Below are 16,926 nucleotides of genomic sequence, written 5' to 3'. Positions count from 1 at the left end.
CCTCAACCATCACGGTCACCTAATAATCCCCAGTTTACAATTGGCTCATTCATCCCCCTCCTCTCCCCTGTAACTATTCCCCAGGTCGTTGCTGCAAATGAGAACGTGTTCTCAGTCAACTTACCTGGTAAAATAACGGTAAAATAAAATAAAATAAAATAAATAAAAAAATCGCTGCCAAAAGGAGCTTCAACAAGTCTCTGAAAACTTCTGTAAATGTGATATTTCAGCTTTTTCTTTTTAATAACTTTTCAAAAAATTTTAAAAACCGGTGTTTGCTTTGTCATTATGGGGTATTGTGTGTAGATTGATGATGAAAACAAAACAATATAATCAATTTTAGAATAAGGCTGTAACGTAACAAAATGTGGGAAAAGTCAAGGGGTCTGAATACTTTCCGAATGGAAGGGCATGTAAACGAGACGTGCATTTAATTCAATACATTTTTATTTATTATGCAGGTATTGTGTATAGATAAAATATCCTAATGATTATGATCACACTTCTTCAATTCAAGTATTATGGCGACCCTTTACAAAAGATGGTTTGGTATGGTTTAGATACTTGGGAGCCAAGCTCGAGTTCTTTGTAGCCTGTTATCACTTGGACATGCTGAAATAGCCTCACGCCTAGAATAGAAACCTCTAGGCTTTCGTCATAGTTGTACATTTATTGATTTATTTTAAATTTTTAAGTACCATCCGAAATGTCCTCTGGAATGGCGACATTCTGGGGTAATAATTGCATAACCAACATTCTTTGGTAATACTAGTCCCATGCGAATAGGTCTCTAGTCCACCTTTGAATATAGGTAGTTACTTTCCAATACCCTAACCTGGGTTTCTGATTCTTCCATAAGAACTGCAGGGAGAGAGTTTGCCCGAACTGGATAGGGATGGAAGCGATGAAATAGGCTAGCTTAGGCACTGCATTAATCTTCAAGATTTCAGCTCTACACCATAAAGGGGAGAGTTGCCCATCTTTTATTATGGGTGCTGTATAAGGCCCTAACCCAGCTAATGAACATGGGACCATAGCCAAATTTGGTGAGTGTATGAAACCGGTACGGTCATTCTATCCTGCCAAAGGTCTTCTCGGCAAGGATGCTGCCATCACTGGGGTTATAAAGAGAGTTAGCCTTCAAATGTTTTTCGCAGAGAGACGAACTGGGATGAACCCAAACTGGTCTAGATGGATTATCGTCTCTAAGGGTTTGGGGCAAGGGTCTTGGCTAATATCTTACAGTCACTGTTCAACAAATTTAAGGGTCGGAAACTTCCTGGCTCAAGGTTCTTTACCAGGCAGAGAGATAGTGGCCGTGTCCGAATACACGTACTTGCGTTCTAAATAGTAGACATTTTGGGTACGCACATTTTTGGTTTTATAGTATGTGAAATTTTGAAATCGAGTATGCTTAAAATGCCAGTATGTTATACTCATTTCGGCTTTTCAGCTAGTAGAATTCACTGCACACATTTTGGGAATTTCAAACCCACACAATGTATTGGAACCTTGTAAAAAGGCGGGTTTCGAGTTTTGATAGTTCTCTTCAAGTAAACAACAAAACACAACATATCATAGGAAAACGTCATCCTGACACGTTTTTTGCACATTAGCTGACATTTTTATCAATACATTGAAGTCAATGGGAAAAGATCAGTGTCACATGGTTTAAATTTCTCATGTCAGTCGCTCTCCCTCTTTATCCCCTTATTGTCTTCTCTCTTACTCCCCCTTCTCACTTTTGTCCCCCCTCTCCCATAGACAGACAGGCAAACAATTTCAAGTCAGTCTTAAACAATGTGGCCAATATCCTCTTCATAACAAGGCTCCCAGTTCTAAAACTGAAAAAAAATGGGGGAAAAAATGGCATGTCGGGTCCCCCAGTCACAAAAATGTACAATTTGGGAAGAGTAACCTTTTTAACCCCTCGAAACCGCCCATATGACCCCCAATTAAGTCACTTCCTGTTTACGCAGGAAGCTAGCAATCGATTTGCATGCATGTTTTATGATCGCTAACTAGACTGACGTTTGGCTACCCTCAGCTGTGCTATTGAGCTAGCAAGCTAGATACTGGTTTTTGTGCCTCTATTTTTTGTAAATGGTTGTTGTTGGTTTTCCTTCTGAAGTGTCAGTTAGTCTGAGAAATATAGCCAACATTATGGGCCACCGAATCTTGGTTGATAGACATGAGTGGTTCATGTTGTTTAGACCAACTGTAGCTATGCTTACATTTGACATATGCTGTATTTCTAGTTATTTGGCTAATTGGCTAATTCAAAACCTCTCAAGTGCCTTCAGAAAGTCTTCACCCTCTTGAATTTTTACACATTTTCTTATGTTACAAAGTGGGATTAAAATTGTCCTTTGTCAACGATCCACAAACATACAAAAACTAATGCAAATTCTATGATAAAAAAATTATAAACAATACTCTCTCTTGATTAGTCAATACATGTTAGAATCACCTTTGGCAGCTATTACAGCTGTGAGTGTTTTGGGGTAAGTCTAAGAGATTTGCATACTTGGATGGTAAAATATTTGCCCATTATTTATATTTTCATTGTTCAAGCTCTCAAGTTGATTGATCATTGCTAGACAGCCATTTTCAAGTCTTGCCATAGATTTTCAAGCTGATGTCAAACCTGTAAAAAAAATTACAACGTGGTCCATGATGATGACAAGCATACCATAACGCAGCTACCACTATGCTTGAAAATATGAAGAGTGGTAGTCAGTGATGTATTGTGCTTGCCCCAAACACACTGCTTTGTAGTCAGAACAAAACAGTTAATTTTTTTGACACATTTTTTGCAGTATTAAAGGATGCATGTTTTGGAATATATATATTTTATTTTACTTATTTATTCTGTTCAGGCTTCCTTTTCATGCTGTCATTTAGTTTAGCATTGTGGAGTAACTGCAGTGTTGTTGATCAATCCTCAGTTCTCCTATAACAGCCATTAAACTCTAACTCTTTTAAAGTCACCATTGATTGGCATCATGGTGAAATCCCTGAGCGGTTTCCTTCGTCTCAGGCAACGGAGTTAGGAAGGACGCCTGTATCTTTGTAGTGACTGAGTGTCTTCATACACCATCCAAAGCGTAATTAATAACTTCACCATGCTCAAAGGGATATTCAGTGTCTGCTTTTTTATTTTATCCCATCTACCAATAGGTGACCGTTGTGAGGCATTGGAAAACCTCCCTAGTCTTTGTGGTTGAATCTGTGCTAGAAACTCACTTCTCAACTGAGGGACCTTACACATAATTGTATGTGTGTGGTACAGAGATAGGGTGATCATGTTAACCACTATTATTAAGAGTCCATGCAACTTGTGACTTGTTAAGCACATTTTTACTCCTGTATTCTTTTAGGCTTGCCATAACAAAGGGGTTGAATAGTTATTGATGCAAGACATTTCAGCTTTTCATTTTTTATTAATCTGTATAAAAACAAATTTCACTTCGACATTAATCCATTTTCAATTCAGGCTGTAGCACCAAAACGTGGAAAAAGGGGTGTGAATACTTTTTGAAGGCACTGTATACAGTATGCTCATTTGAATGTTATTGGTTGAAGTAACATACTGTATATGATTTGTTATTGTTTCTCTCACTGCCTGAATTTTGGGATTCATTTAGGGGAGACCTGGGCAAAAAGGATCGGCGGACTGGGGCGCTTCTGGAGTTCTGTTATGTGGTTCTGTTATGTGGTTCTGAAGGTATGAATGACACAGTATACATTTGGACAATTGCAATGTTGAGAGCAGACTATTTCAGTTACCTGCATAATGGCTTCTATATTTTGGTTGAAGGCTTCAAGGACCGAAATGTAAAAAAAAAACATTTGACGTCCCAGTTTGTTGAAGACGCAAGAGTGGAAACTCGATCCTTTTCATTTGTGTTTTTTTTTTTGCACACAGTTAAAGCGCAGGGCCAGTAACTGAAAGGTTGCTTGTTCAAATCCTTGAGCCGACAAGGTGAAAAATCTGTCGATCTGCCCTTGAGGCACTTAACCCGAATTGCTGCAGCGGTGCCGTTCAAAATGGCTGACCCTGGCTATGGACCACACTCTGAGGGGGTCTCAGGGAGAGTGAGAGATGCAAAAAATACATTTCCAATACACATGTATAAATTACAAACTTGTGAAATAGGACAAATATTAACACACACGAGAGGAGAGGGGCAGGCAAGAGCGAGGCAACCATTGCATCTGTATTCACTCTAGTTCTGATTAACAGATTAACATGTTTTGGAATGGATGACTTTAATGCCTATGTTATGATTGCATGTTCTAAAAGCCTCCGTGTCTTTGTTTGAAAAGGCTAACATCCTGTTTTATTATTTTAGGAGAAGGCAAACAAGTAATTATATGCTCAATTGGATGTTATAGTCTAGAGTCCTCTTCCATAGCTCATTTTGTGGTCCAGCCTATTGATTTTACCTTAAATAACAATGTGTCGGTCATTCACATGTGTCCACAGACTCTCCATATTTGTGTGGTAATGTACATTAGACTGATATGTACATGTACTCTATTTTCGCTGTAGTTCTCCTAAACAAAGGTTCTACTGTGCTGCCAGGAATACTGTACATTTATAAAATACTGTAACTTAGTTTTTTATATTGACAGTATCATCCTGTAAATTTGAGACAGTGAATATACTATACTTTTACAGTAATTAACTGTAAAAGACTGGACTTTTTTTTACAGTGTCTTGATTTGTCACGTCCGTTTATCTGTGTTGAGCTGACTGTAATGTTCATGTTATGCAATACTAGTTGTTGAAAGCTATCCTTTTCTATCATTTCAGAAGTTGAAAGCTCCCCCCACCGGAGGCAGCATGGAGGGAGGGGAGGCCACAGCCGCATCCTGGAAGTGACTTGCGGTGATCGATGAGGCGCTGAGGGGCTGCCACTCCATCACCCCACGGCCACTATCTCTCATCATATCATCCTCCTCCCAGCGTGCGGCTGTGGGCTCCTCTCCCTCCCAGAAGGGTCCAGAAGTGGAGGAGGGATCCTTCAGTCCTCCTAATAAAAAGAATAAGGAACCAGAGTGGATGGCTGTGCTGACGGACATTGAGAAGATGGAAGGTTGGCAGCTGTAAAGGATGCCGAAAGAACGCCGAAAGGACGGAGGCGGCACGGCAGCGTGAAGAGCGGAGGGAGAGGGAAGAGAAGCGGAAGGTGGTGGTGACTGCCAGGGAGGCACGCCTTATGGCCATGATTAAGTTGTTTTATGGATTTTACTTATAGCTATTATATTTACAGTTGAAGTCGGAAGTTTACATACACTTAGGTTTGAATCATTAAAATTTGTTTTTCAACCACTCCACAAATTTCTTGTTAACAAACTATAGTTTTGGCAAGATGGTTAGGACATCTACTTTGTGCATGACACAAGCAATTTTTCCAACAATTGTTTACAGACAGATCATTTTACTGTATCACAATTCCAGTGGGTCAGATGTTTACATACACTAAGTTGAATGTGCCTTTAAACAGCTTGGGAAATTCCAGAAAATTACGTCATGGCTTTATAAGCTTCTGATAGGCTAATTGACATGATTTGAGTCAATTGGAGGTGTACCTGTGGATGTATTTCAAAGCCTACCTTTAAACACAGTGCATCTTTGCTTGATTTGTTCATATTTGTAAAATGTCTAAAAACCTGGTATTTGCTTTGTCATTATGGGGTATTGTGTGTAAATTGATAAGGTAACAAATTAATTCAATACATTTTAGAATAAGGCTGTAACGTAACATGTGGAAAAAGGGAAGGGGTCTGAATACTTTCCAAATGCACCGTAGCTAGATTTGACTTATTCTTCATCTGGGTTAAATTTAAGCTATTTGGCAGGCTTATCTCTTGCTTGCATGGTGATTGATTGAGTTAGCTAGCGTTACTGTACTGGTTTTCAATGGTTTCTGACAGTGGCAGCATTAGTTGGACTTGTTAAGTTGAGGAGGACGGACGCAAATTCTGTTAGCTAGCTAACAGAGTGCCTTATATTTGATGTAGCCAAGTTAGTATAGCGAGCTAGTAATGTTTAACATTTATTTATTTCTGTACTTAAATGCAGTGACTAAGGCCAATGAATGGACAGCTTTGTAAAGGCTACGCTGAATGAGTGGAACCTAGAATCTTTGATTCAAAAGTTGGAGTGTAAGTAAAACTGAGAAATTATTTTTTGAGAGTGGGGACAGGCTTTGGGGTGAAAAAAAAACAGATTTTTATTGACCCTGTGTAAAACAGCATCTATGTCTTTCACATTGTCATCGATAACCAATAGTATAACCTTAATGGAAACTTGAAAGACAACTTAACCAGAGCCTCTTAGAACCATGTAGCCAATTTTGGACTAGATACATTACATGCACAGCTACCATATATAGCCTGGCTTTAATTTGACCATACTTGTTTTATTGGGTCATTTGAACAGATATTCTGTCACAATGACCAACCTGACACACATCACAGGCTGGAAGCAGCTCATGGGCACTTAGTGGTAAAGTGTTCTGCTCAAGGGCACAACTGCAGTAGGTAGTACTGGGTTAAATGCAGAAGACACATTTCGGTAAAATGCATTCAGTTGTGCAACTGATTGGTTATCCCCTTTCCCTTTTACCCTCACTTTTGCAGCAGAGGAGATGGACCAGGAAAGCTCTTTTGCTTTTGGACGACTCGACTATAGCCTGAAGCTTAAAGAAGAACATAAAAGCCTTACACGCAGTGAGTATTCTGTAAACGCCACATTTTTTTTATACACTAGGGGAGGTCCTCGGGACACACAAACGTGAATACATAGAACTGTGGACGCACCAAGCGACACACCAATCTTTGGCAGTACCCTGGTCTTGCTAGGTACATATTGAAAGATGTGTATTTTGAAAACTAATTTTTAAAAGGAATGTATAATTAATTGGAATATTGTGTGTTCACAAGAGTCAAATGTGAAAGGGTAGCCCAGATGTGGCTGAACATCTGTCCGGCAAACCAGTTTACGGAGTACACGAAGGAGACCGTGATCCAGAGGTCTCAGTGGACCAGACAGAATGGAGCAAAGACATTCGAAATAGTTCGAAAGTATCTGTGTCTGCTGGATAGTCCAGCTATGGTGGGGTAAATTTTTTACAAAAACAGACTTGAATTTGATTCTGTTTGCTGTGATTTACTAGCCTGGCTGACATGACCCACATGACTCACAGCGCAGAGAGCTGTGACCACACTGTTCTGGAAAGGAGGCTAATGAATAAATTGTGCAATGGGATTCTCTCAAATAATTATTTTTCTCTCATTGTTTGGATTTGAAAATCCAACCATTGTAATAGAGCGGCACTCGGGGCTGTGAGTGTTTGAGTGAGAAAGACAGACAAGCGAGCCAACCAGTAAAATCACAGCACCCTTCATTTGACGCATTGCGCCGACATCAAAAAGCCATTCCAGACTGAAGTCAGAAGGACATTGAGAGTTTGGCTAACACCTGACTAGTGATTAACTGCAATGGAAAAGTAAATTGTCTGGCTCCAACATAACAGAATTTTAAGTCATATGAAGTCTCACAAGCATTAGAAACAGCATTGGGTGTGGATACGGTGGGAACATGTGGATCTGAGCAAGCATGATGTTATTAATGTTTCTGGAAATGTATGTAAATGTTACATTTTTGTCAATGTATGTTTTGGTTTGTCAAAAAACCTAAACGTAAAATGTTTAAAATGTAATTGTCTGCTTTACTACAGATTGCTAAGGACTTCTACATTTTCAACCCGGACTGCTCAGGGAAACTCTCTGAATACTGGATCACGATCGTCAAGGACAAAAGAAGCAGGTATAGGGAGAAGCAGCCCAGAGAGAAGCAGTCCCAAGATCTTCTCTTTGAAGTGCAGGTATAGTTTGAAATTATACTGCTGTCGGTGCTTCAGATGCTCATTTATTTTTTGCCTGAAACAATCAAGTTATTTACTAAACATTCTTCTCTCCAGATACACAAGGTGACATCGTGACTATCTTATAGACATTCCGACCCAGCTTCAATGAGTCCAGAAAGTCCTTCATTGACTTGCAGTCTAAGTTTAAATAGTGGATAGGTATAGGGAGATTGATGGGGGAAATTAGATGATAGCATTTGTAAACCTTGACTTCCATCCAATTTGCGACACATTATCATGAGAATATTCTAAAATCTGCATAAAACAATATGCACATTTTCCCACCGGAGAATACCACTGTCTGTCTTAAGTGGTATTAAAACAGATCTGTCTATCAGACAGTGCCAGAGCTTATCAATAGATATTCACATTACCTGACACACCTCAGCTATCTTAGGTGACCACACACACACAATGCTGTTTTGTCATAAAATAAATGGTCTACAATTGGGTTGACTCTACTAAGGACATATATGAATGACTCATTACTTAAGTAATAACTATGTAATTCATAAAGCACTTTTCACAATCTTCAAAATGTAACATTTGTATTTATTTTTGTTGTGATAGAATGAAAGCGTACCATAACGTCCTTCAGTAGCTGAACTAAAGGCAAACGAGCCACATACAGGACTGTATGCATAAAGTGGGTACATTTGCATATACATTTTTTTTTTTTAAGTCAATGTAAGAGCTATAAATAGGGCTTTTTTGATCGATTAATTCACAGGAAAACAGACGGAGGGCTGTGCTTCCTCCGGTCACTTCTCACACTACATAGAAGTGCAGATACATACAGTGGGGAGAACAAGTATTTGATACACTGCCGATTTTGCAGGTTTTCCTACTTACAAAGCATGTAGAGGTCTGTCATTTTTATCATAGGTACACTTCAACTGTGAGAGACGGAATCTAAAACAAAAATCCAGAAAATCACATTGTATGATTTTTAAGTAATTAATTTGCATTTTATTGCATGACATAAGTATTTGATCACCTACCAACCAGTAAGAATTCCGGCTCTCACAGACCTGTTAGTTTTTCTTTAAGAAGCCCTCCTGTTCTCCACTCATTACCTGTATTAACTGCACCTGTTTGAACTCGTTACCTGTATAAAAGACACCTGTCCACACACTCAATCAAACAGACTCCAACCTCTCCACAATGGCCAAGACCAGAGAGCTGTGTAAGGACATCAGGGATAAATTGTAGACCTGTACAAGGCTGGGATGGGCTACAGGACAATAGCCAAGCAGCTTGGTGAGAAGGCAACAACTGTTGGCACAATTATTAGAAAATGGAAGAAGTTCAAGATGACGGTCAATCACCCTCGGTCTGGGGCTCCATGCAAGATCTCACCTCGTGGGGCATCAATGATCATGAGGAATGTGAGGGATCAGCCCAGAACTACACGGCAGGACCTGGTCAATGACCTGAAGAGAGCTGGGACCACAGTCTCAAAGAAAACCATTAGTAACACACTACGCCGTCATGGATTAAAATCCTGCAGCGCACGCAAGGTCCCCCTGCTCAAGCCAGCGCATGTCCAGGCCCGTCTGAAGTTTGCCAATGACCATCTGGATGATCCAGAGGAGGAATGGGAGAAGGTCATGTGGTCTGATGAGACAAAAATAGAGCTTTTTGCTCTAAACTCCACTCGCCGTGTTTGGAGGAATAGAAGGATGAGTACAACCCCAAGAACACCATCCCAACCGTGAAGCATGGAGGTGGAAACATCATTCTTTGGGGATGCTTTTCTGCAAAGGGGACAGGACGACTGCACCGTATTGAGGGGAGGATGGATGGGGCCATGTATCGCGAGATCTTGACCAACAACCTCCTTCCCTCAGTAAGAGCATTGAAGATGGGTCGTGGCTGGGTCTTCCAGCATGACAACGACCCGAAACACACAGCCAGGGCAACTAAGGAGTGGCTCCGTAAGAAGCATCTCAAGGTCCTGGAGTGGCCTAGCCAGTCTCCAGACCTGAACCCAATAGAAAATCTTTGGAGGGAGCCGAAAGTCCGTATTGCCCAGCGACAGCCCCGAAACCTGAAGGATCTGGAGAAGGTCTGTATGGAGGAGTGGGCCAAAATCCCTGCTGCAGTGTGTGCAAACCTGGTCAAGAACTACAGGAAACGTATGATCTCTGTAATTGCAAACTAAGGTTTCTGTATCAAATATTCAGTTCTGCTTTTCTGATGTATCAAATACTTATGTCATGCAATAAAATGCAAATTAATTACTTAAAAATCATACAATGTGATTTTCTGGATTTTTGTTTTAGATTCCTTCTCTCACAGTTGAAGTGTACCTATGATAAAAATTACAGACCTCTACATGCTTTGTAAGTAGGAAAACCTGCAAAATTGTCAGTGTATCAAATACTTGTTCTCCCCACTGTATACACTATTGTTCAGTGGAAAAAATTGCGAGGGATTCTGTTCCTGGCAACTGATACACTGTGGTCTGTAGGAATTCCCATTCTGGGGCAAACAGTCTGAGAAAGTTGATTTATCAAATAAATAATACGACTTGAAGCACACATCCAGCGCCCCCAGCAATGTACCTAGCTCCAATGCTGGTCCACTAATGACTGTAAACATGTGAGCAGTCCCCAAGAGCCAACACAAATGGGTAGGGTCTGGTCACCTCCGCCTGGTGCAGGTACTCAACCATGTTTGTCCCAACCTGTTAGAGAAATCATTTGATTTTTAGAATATGAGGACTTGTGCAGAGCATGGATGCACACTGACAATGCCATCACAGACTTGGAGTTCCCAACTCATCCCAAACCATCTCAATTGGCTTGAGGTCAGGTGATTGTGGAGGCCAGGTCATCTGATGCAGCACTCCATCACTCCTTCTTGGTCAAATAGCCTCGAGGTGTGTTGGGTCATTTTTCTGTTGAAAAACAAATGAGAGTCCCACTAAGTGCAAACCAGATGGGATGGCGTATCGCTGCGGTATGCATGCTGGTTAAGTGTGCCTTGAATTCTAAATAAATCACTGACCGTTTCACCAGGAAAGCACCACCACACCTCCTCCATGCTTCACGGTGGGAACCCCACATTAGGAGATCATCCGTTCACCTTCTCTGCGTCTCACAAAGACACAGTGGTTAAATTTGGACACATCAGACCAAATGACAGATTTCCAGCGGTTTATTGTCCATTGCTTGTGTTTCTTGGCCCCAGTCTCCTCTGAATAGCTGATGTTGAGACGTGTCTGTTACTTGAACTCTGTGAAACATTTATTTGAGATGCAATCTGAGATGCAGTTAATTGCCGATTTTTGAGGCTGGTAACTCTAATGAACCGATCCTCTGCAGCAGAGGTAAGTCCGGGTCTTCCTTTCCTGTGGCGGTCCTCATGAGAGCCAGTTTCATCATAGCGCTCAATGGTTTTTGCGACTGCACTTGAAGAAACGTTCAAAGTTCTTGACATTTTCCGGATTGACTGACATCCATGTCTTAAAGTAACAATGGACTGTCGTTTCTCTTTGCTTATTTGAGCTGTTCTTGCCATAATATGGACTTGTGGTCTTTTATCAAATAGGGCTATGTATACCACCCCTACTTTGTCACAACACAGCTGATTGGCTCAAACACATAAAGAAATGCCACAAATTAACTTTTAACAAGGCACACCTGTTAATTGAAATGCATTCCAGGTGACTACCTCATGAAGCTGGTTGAGAATGCCAAGAGAGTGCAAAGCGGTCAAAGGGAAAGGGTTGCTACTCTGAAGAATCTCAAATATTAAACAGATTGATTTCTTTAACACTTTTTTGGTTACTACATGATCCCATATGTGTTATTTCATTATCTTGATGTCTTCACAATTATTCTACAACGTTGAAAATAGTAAAAAAATAAAATAAAATCTTGAATGACTGTGTCCAAACTTTAGACTGCTACTGTATAAAAACCTGTTTTTCTTTTATCATTATGGGGTATTGTGTGTGGATTCATGAGGGAAAAATACAAATTAGTTCATTTTAGATTAATGCTGTAATCTAACAAAATGTGGAGAAAGTCAAGGGGTCTGAATTACTTTCCAAATGCAGTATTTAGACAATTGGGTTTTGTTTCAATGTGCTATTTAAAAAATGTATATATTCTTGTACATTGTGGACAATTGTCTGACGATGTTCTGAAATGCAAGCAATACAAATTAAATCATTTGAAATACAACGTTGCATCTTGATTGTGTGTGTAGGAAATGGAGGGGGTGGGATGGTAGAGAAGGCAACAATTTGCAAGCAAAATTTAAATTAGAATGACACTGAAAATAATAATAAGGATTACATTTAAAAAATTACCGAGCTAAAATGGGCCATTTTCTCAACCTAATGTACTGGGTTTATGTCCCAACACACTGGGTTTTAACCCAGCAATATAGTCCAATATTAACCAGCAGTTTGGTCAAGTGCTCAACCCAAGACACTGGGTTAGAAGCACAACCCAAACCCGCTGGGTTGAATTAACCTAATGCTGTGTTTGTCCAATATTGACCCACCGCTGGGTTGTCGAAATTAACCAAATTGGGTTATTTATAACATAGCATCTTTTAGAGTAACAACTTATTTTGGAAAAATAATATGAATTGCCATATTAGGCATAACTCAATTGCTTCCTTTTAAAATGCTAAATTGTAAATAGTTTTCAGCATCCTAATTTGTTTGTTTTGCGTTTTCTGATAGTTTCAGTGCATGCATGCATTCAACAAGATTTGGACAAAGGACTTCCACAGGGCCGCCATCGCCAAAGCTCACCCAAAAAGTAAATAGTTCTGAATTGGGGTCGATTTAGTTTGTTTTAATTATACATATTTTTATTTATCTTTTAAACTTCCATTGGTTGACATCTATTGCTCAGTTATCACTTGGTTCATGTAAATAATTCAGTAGTTGTCCCTTTAAACATCCTATGGTCAACATCCCCATAGTGTTCACATTTCTGTCATGTACATGTTGTAGCTACAGTACATGAAAGATTCAACAATTTATTTGGGAAATATCTATTTTTTGCTATTATCACATTTACTATAGGATGGAGGTCAGGGCTTTGTGATGGCCACTCCAATACCTTGACTGTTGTCCTTAAGCCATTTTGCCACAACTTTGGAAGTATGCTTGGGGTCATTTTCCATTTGGAGACCCATTTGCGACCAAGCTTTAACTTGCTGACTGATGTCTTGAGATGTTGCTTTAATATATCCACATAATTTCCTGTCCTCATGATGCCATCTATTTTGTGAAGTGCACCAGTACCTCCTGCAGCAAAGCACCCCCACAACATGATGCCGCAACCCCTGTGCTTCACGGTTGGGATGGTGTTCTTCAGCTTGCAAGCCTCCCCCTTTTTCCTCCAAACATAACAATGATCATTATGGCCAAACAATTCTATTTTTGTTCCATCAGACCAGAGGACATTTCTCCAAAAAGTACGATCTTTGTCCCCATGTGTAGTTGCAAACCGTAGCCTGGCTTTTTTATGGCGGTTTTGGAGCAGTGGCTGCTTCCTTGCTGAGCGGCCTTCCAGGTTGTCGATACAGGACTAGTTTTACTGTGGATATATATACTTTTTTACCTGTTCCTCAAGCATCTTGAAGTGGTGTTGGAGGGCCAGTAGGAGGCACTCTTTCCTCTGGTCTAAACAAAGATCCCAATGCCCCAGGGCAGTGATTGGGGACACTGCTCTGTGTAGGGTGCCGTCTTTCGGATGGGACGTTAAACGGGTGTCCTGACTCTCTGAGGTCATTAAAGATCCCATGGCACTTATCGTAAGAGTAGGGGTGTTAACCCCGGTGTCCTGGCTAAATTCCCAATCTGGCCCTCAACCATCACGGTCACCTAATAATCCCCAGTTTACAATTGGCTCATTCATCCCCCTCCTCTCCCCTGTAACTATTCCCCAGGTCGTTGCTGCAAATGAGAACGTGTTCTCAGTCAACTTACCTGGTAAAATAACGGATAAATAAATAAATAAATAAATAAAAATCTTCACAAGGTCCTTTGCTGTTGTTCTGGGATTGATTTTCACTTTTCACACCAAAGTACGTTCATGTCTTGGATACAGAACGCGTCTCCTTCCTGAACGGTATGACGGCTGCGTGGTCCCATGGTGTTTATACTTGCGTACTATTGTTTTTACAGGTGAACGTGGTACCTTCAGGCGTTTTGAAATTGCTCCCAAGGATGAACCAGACTTGTGGAAGTCTGCAATTGTATTTCTGAGGTCTTGGCTGATTTCTTTCAATTTTACCATGATGTCAAGAAAGAGGCACAGAGTTTGAAGGTAGGCCTTGAAATACATCCACAGGTACACCTCCAATTGACTCAAATTATGTCAATTAGCCAATCATAAGTTTCTAAAGCCATGACCTCATTTTCTGGAATTTTACAAGCTGTTTAAAGGCACAGTCAACTTAGTGTATGTAAACTTCTGACCCACTGGAATTGTGATACAGTGAATTATAAGTGAAATAATCTGTCTGTAAACAATTGTTGGAAAAATGACTTGTGTCATGCACAAAGTAGATGTCCTTAACCGACTATGTGGAGTGGTTGACATTTGTGGAGTGGTTGAAAAAAAAAGAAGTTTTAATGACTCCAACCTAAATGTATGTAAACTTCCAACTGTCGGTCACACACGCTCACAGTACAGGACCGCCGAGTGCTGAAGCGCATTTTGAGTAAAAATTGTCTGCCCTCGATAGCAACACTCACTACCGAGTTCCAAACTGCCTCTGGAAGCAACGTCAGGACAAGAGCTGTTCATGGGGAGCTTCATGCAATGGGTTTTCATGGCCGTTTCCATGCGCAATGCCAAGTCTTGGCTGGAGTGGTGTAAAGCGCACCGCCATTGTAATCTGGAGCAGTGGAAACGCGTTCTCTGCAGTGATGAATCACTCTTCACCATCTGGCAGTCCGATGGACAAATCTGGGTTTGGCGGATGCCAGGAGAACGCTAACTGCCCCAATGCAGTGTCACACCATCCTTCGCTTTGGTTCCCACCCGCCGGCCAGCTCAGGCATCTCTCACATGCAGAGACCAAAGCCAGGATGCCTACGTCCAGGAGTCACAGCCCCAAGGATTCATCCGTCCGTCCAACTCTCCTACCGCCTCCAGCTTATTTTTCATGAAGGAGGGAGGTCTCCGTCCCTGTATCGATTACCGGACACTGAATAAAGCTACTGTTAAATTCAGTTATCCCCTGCTTCTCATAGCACTGTGCATATGTTCGATCAGTGGGTAAGTACTTTATTAAATTGGATTTACGCAGTGCCTACAACCTGGGAGTGCATCAGAGAGAGGGATGAATAGAAGACCGCCTTCAGCACCAGCACCGGGCACTACGAATACAGAGTAATGCCCTACGGCCTGACAAATACACCCTCTGTTTCAATCATTAATTAACGAAGTGTTTAGAGACATGTTGGGTAGCTATGTAGTGGTGTACATAGACAACATCTTGGTGTACTTGACTAAATGCGAGCAACATGTCTCATGTCAGGTCCATTTTGGAGAGGCTGATAGGGCATCACCTGTACGGCAAGGTGGAAAAGTGCCTTTTCTTTCAGCAGTCTCCTTCCTGGTATATCGGATATCCACTGCGGGAGTGGAGATGGAAGAGCAGAGGGTCAGTGCAGTACGGTCTTGGCCTGTTCCATCCAACATCAAGGCGGTGCAGCGCTTCCTTGGTTTTGCCAAATATTTCCGGCATTTCATTAGGGGTTTCAGCACAGTGGTGGCCCCTCTCACCTCCCTCCCGAAGGAAGGTCTTCGACAGCTGTGCGGGACTAGGGAGGCCAACGAATCCTTCCGTGCGCTCAAGGAACGTTTTACTAACACACCTGTTCTGGCTCACCCTGACCCGTCTCTGCCCTTCATCATGGAGGTGGACGCCTCCGAGGTTGGAGTTGGGGCTGTTCTCTCCCAATGCACTGGATCACCGCCTAAACCCCATCCACGCTCCTTCTACTCAAGGAAGCTGTCTAATGCGGAGCGGAATTACGACGTGGTGGATTGTGAGTTGTTGGCCGTCAAGAAGGCGCAGAAAGCATGGCGGCACTGGCTGGATGGTGCTAAACACCCATACATTGTCTGGACGGACCACAGAAACTTGGAGTACATTTGAGCGGCGAAGAGGCTGAACCCGTGTCAGGCCAGGTGGGCCCTATTCAAATTTTACTTTACCCTCTCCTACCGGCCGGGATCAAAGAATGTTAAGGCAGATGCGTTGTCCCAGGTGCATTACACAGGGGATCGGAGGGAGAAATTCACACCCATTATTCCCCTGTAACGCATTGTGGCTCCTGTTGTGTGGAATGTGGACATCCGTCGAGCCCTACGACAGGAGCCCTCACCTGACCACTGTCCCAAGTGGCGTATCTACGTGCCCTCTGATGTGCGGGACCGTCTCCTCGCCTGGGCACACACAGCACCTGTGTCGGGGCACCCTGGTATAGCCCATGCTATCGACTGTCTCTCCGCCAAGTACTGGTGGCCCACCTTGGCCCGGGATATCCGGGTTTGTCACAGACCTTCCCCCTTTGGAGGGGCACACCACAATCCTTGTCGTTGTGGATCGGTTTTCCAAAGCCTGTCATTTGATTCCTCTGCCTGGTCTCCTTATGGCCCTGTCTCCCCTCTTCTCTCACGTCTTCCGGCACTACGGGATCCCGGAGGACATCGTGTCTGACCGTGGTCCTCAGTTCACCTCCAGTGTCTGGAAGGCCTTCATGGAACGACTGTGGATCACGGTCAGCCTCACCTCTGGGTACCATCCCCAATCAAATGGGCAGGTGGAAAGGGTACATCAAGAACTGGGTAGGTACCTTCGTAGTTACTGTCAGGACTGGCTGGGGGAGTGGGCTGCATTTCTGCCTTGGGCAGAATACGCACAAAACTCCCTCCTTCACTCCTCCACTAAACTCACACCCTTTCAGTATGTTCTAGGCTATCAGCCGGCCCTGGCACTG

General features: G+C 42.0%; 1 protein-coding gene and 1 long non-coding RNA gene across 3 annotated transcripts in view; one reads left to right on the top strand and one right to left on the bottom strand.

Annotated features, from left to right (window-relative positions):
* The window catches only part of LOC139538342 (ly6/PLAUR domain-containing protein 1-like), a 46,862-nt gene that overhangs the window by 15,695 nt on the left and 14,241 nt on the right, over positions 1 to 16,926 (bottom strand). The window lies entirely within an intron of this gene.
* On the top strand, positions 4,824 to 8,921 carry LOC139538345 (uncharacterized). Of its 2 annotated transcripts, XR_011667713.1 has the most exons (5): positions 4,824 to 5,195; positions 6,092 to 6,174; positions 6,652 to 6,741; positions 7,752 to 7,898; positions 7,995 to 8,921. It is a non-coding gene; the product is annotated as an uncharacterized lncRNA (long non-coding RNA). The 2 variants fall into 2 exon arrangements; XR_011667712.1 differs by having other exon boundaries at positions 4,824 to 6,174.

This window comes from Salvelinus alpinus, chromosome 14 (genome assembly GCF_045679555.1).
Source record: "Salvelinus alpinus chromosome 14, SLU_Salpinus.1, whole genome shotgun sequence".
NCBI lineage: Eukaryota > Metazoa > Chordata > Actinopteri > Salmoniformes > Salmonidae > Salvelinus > Salvelinus alpinus.
Note: the sequence above shows the minus strand (reverse complement) of the source record. Positions and strands in the feature narration are given on the sequence as shown.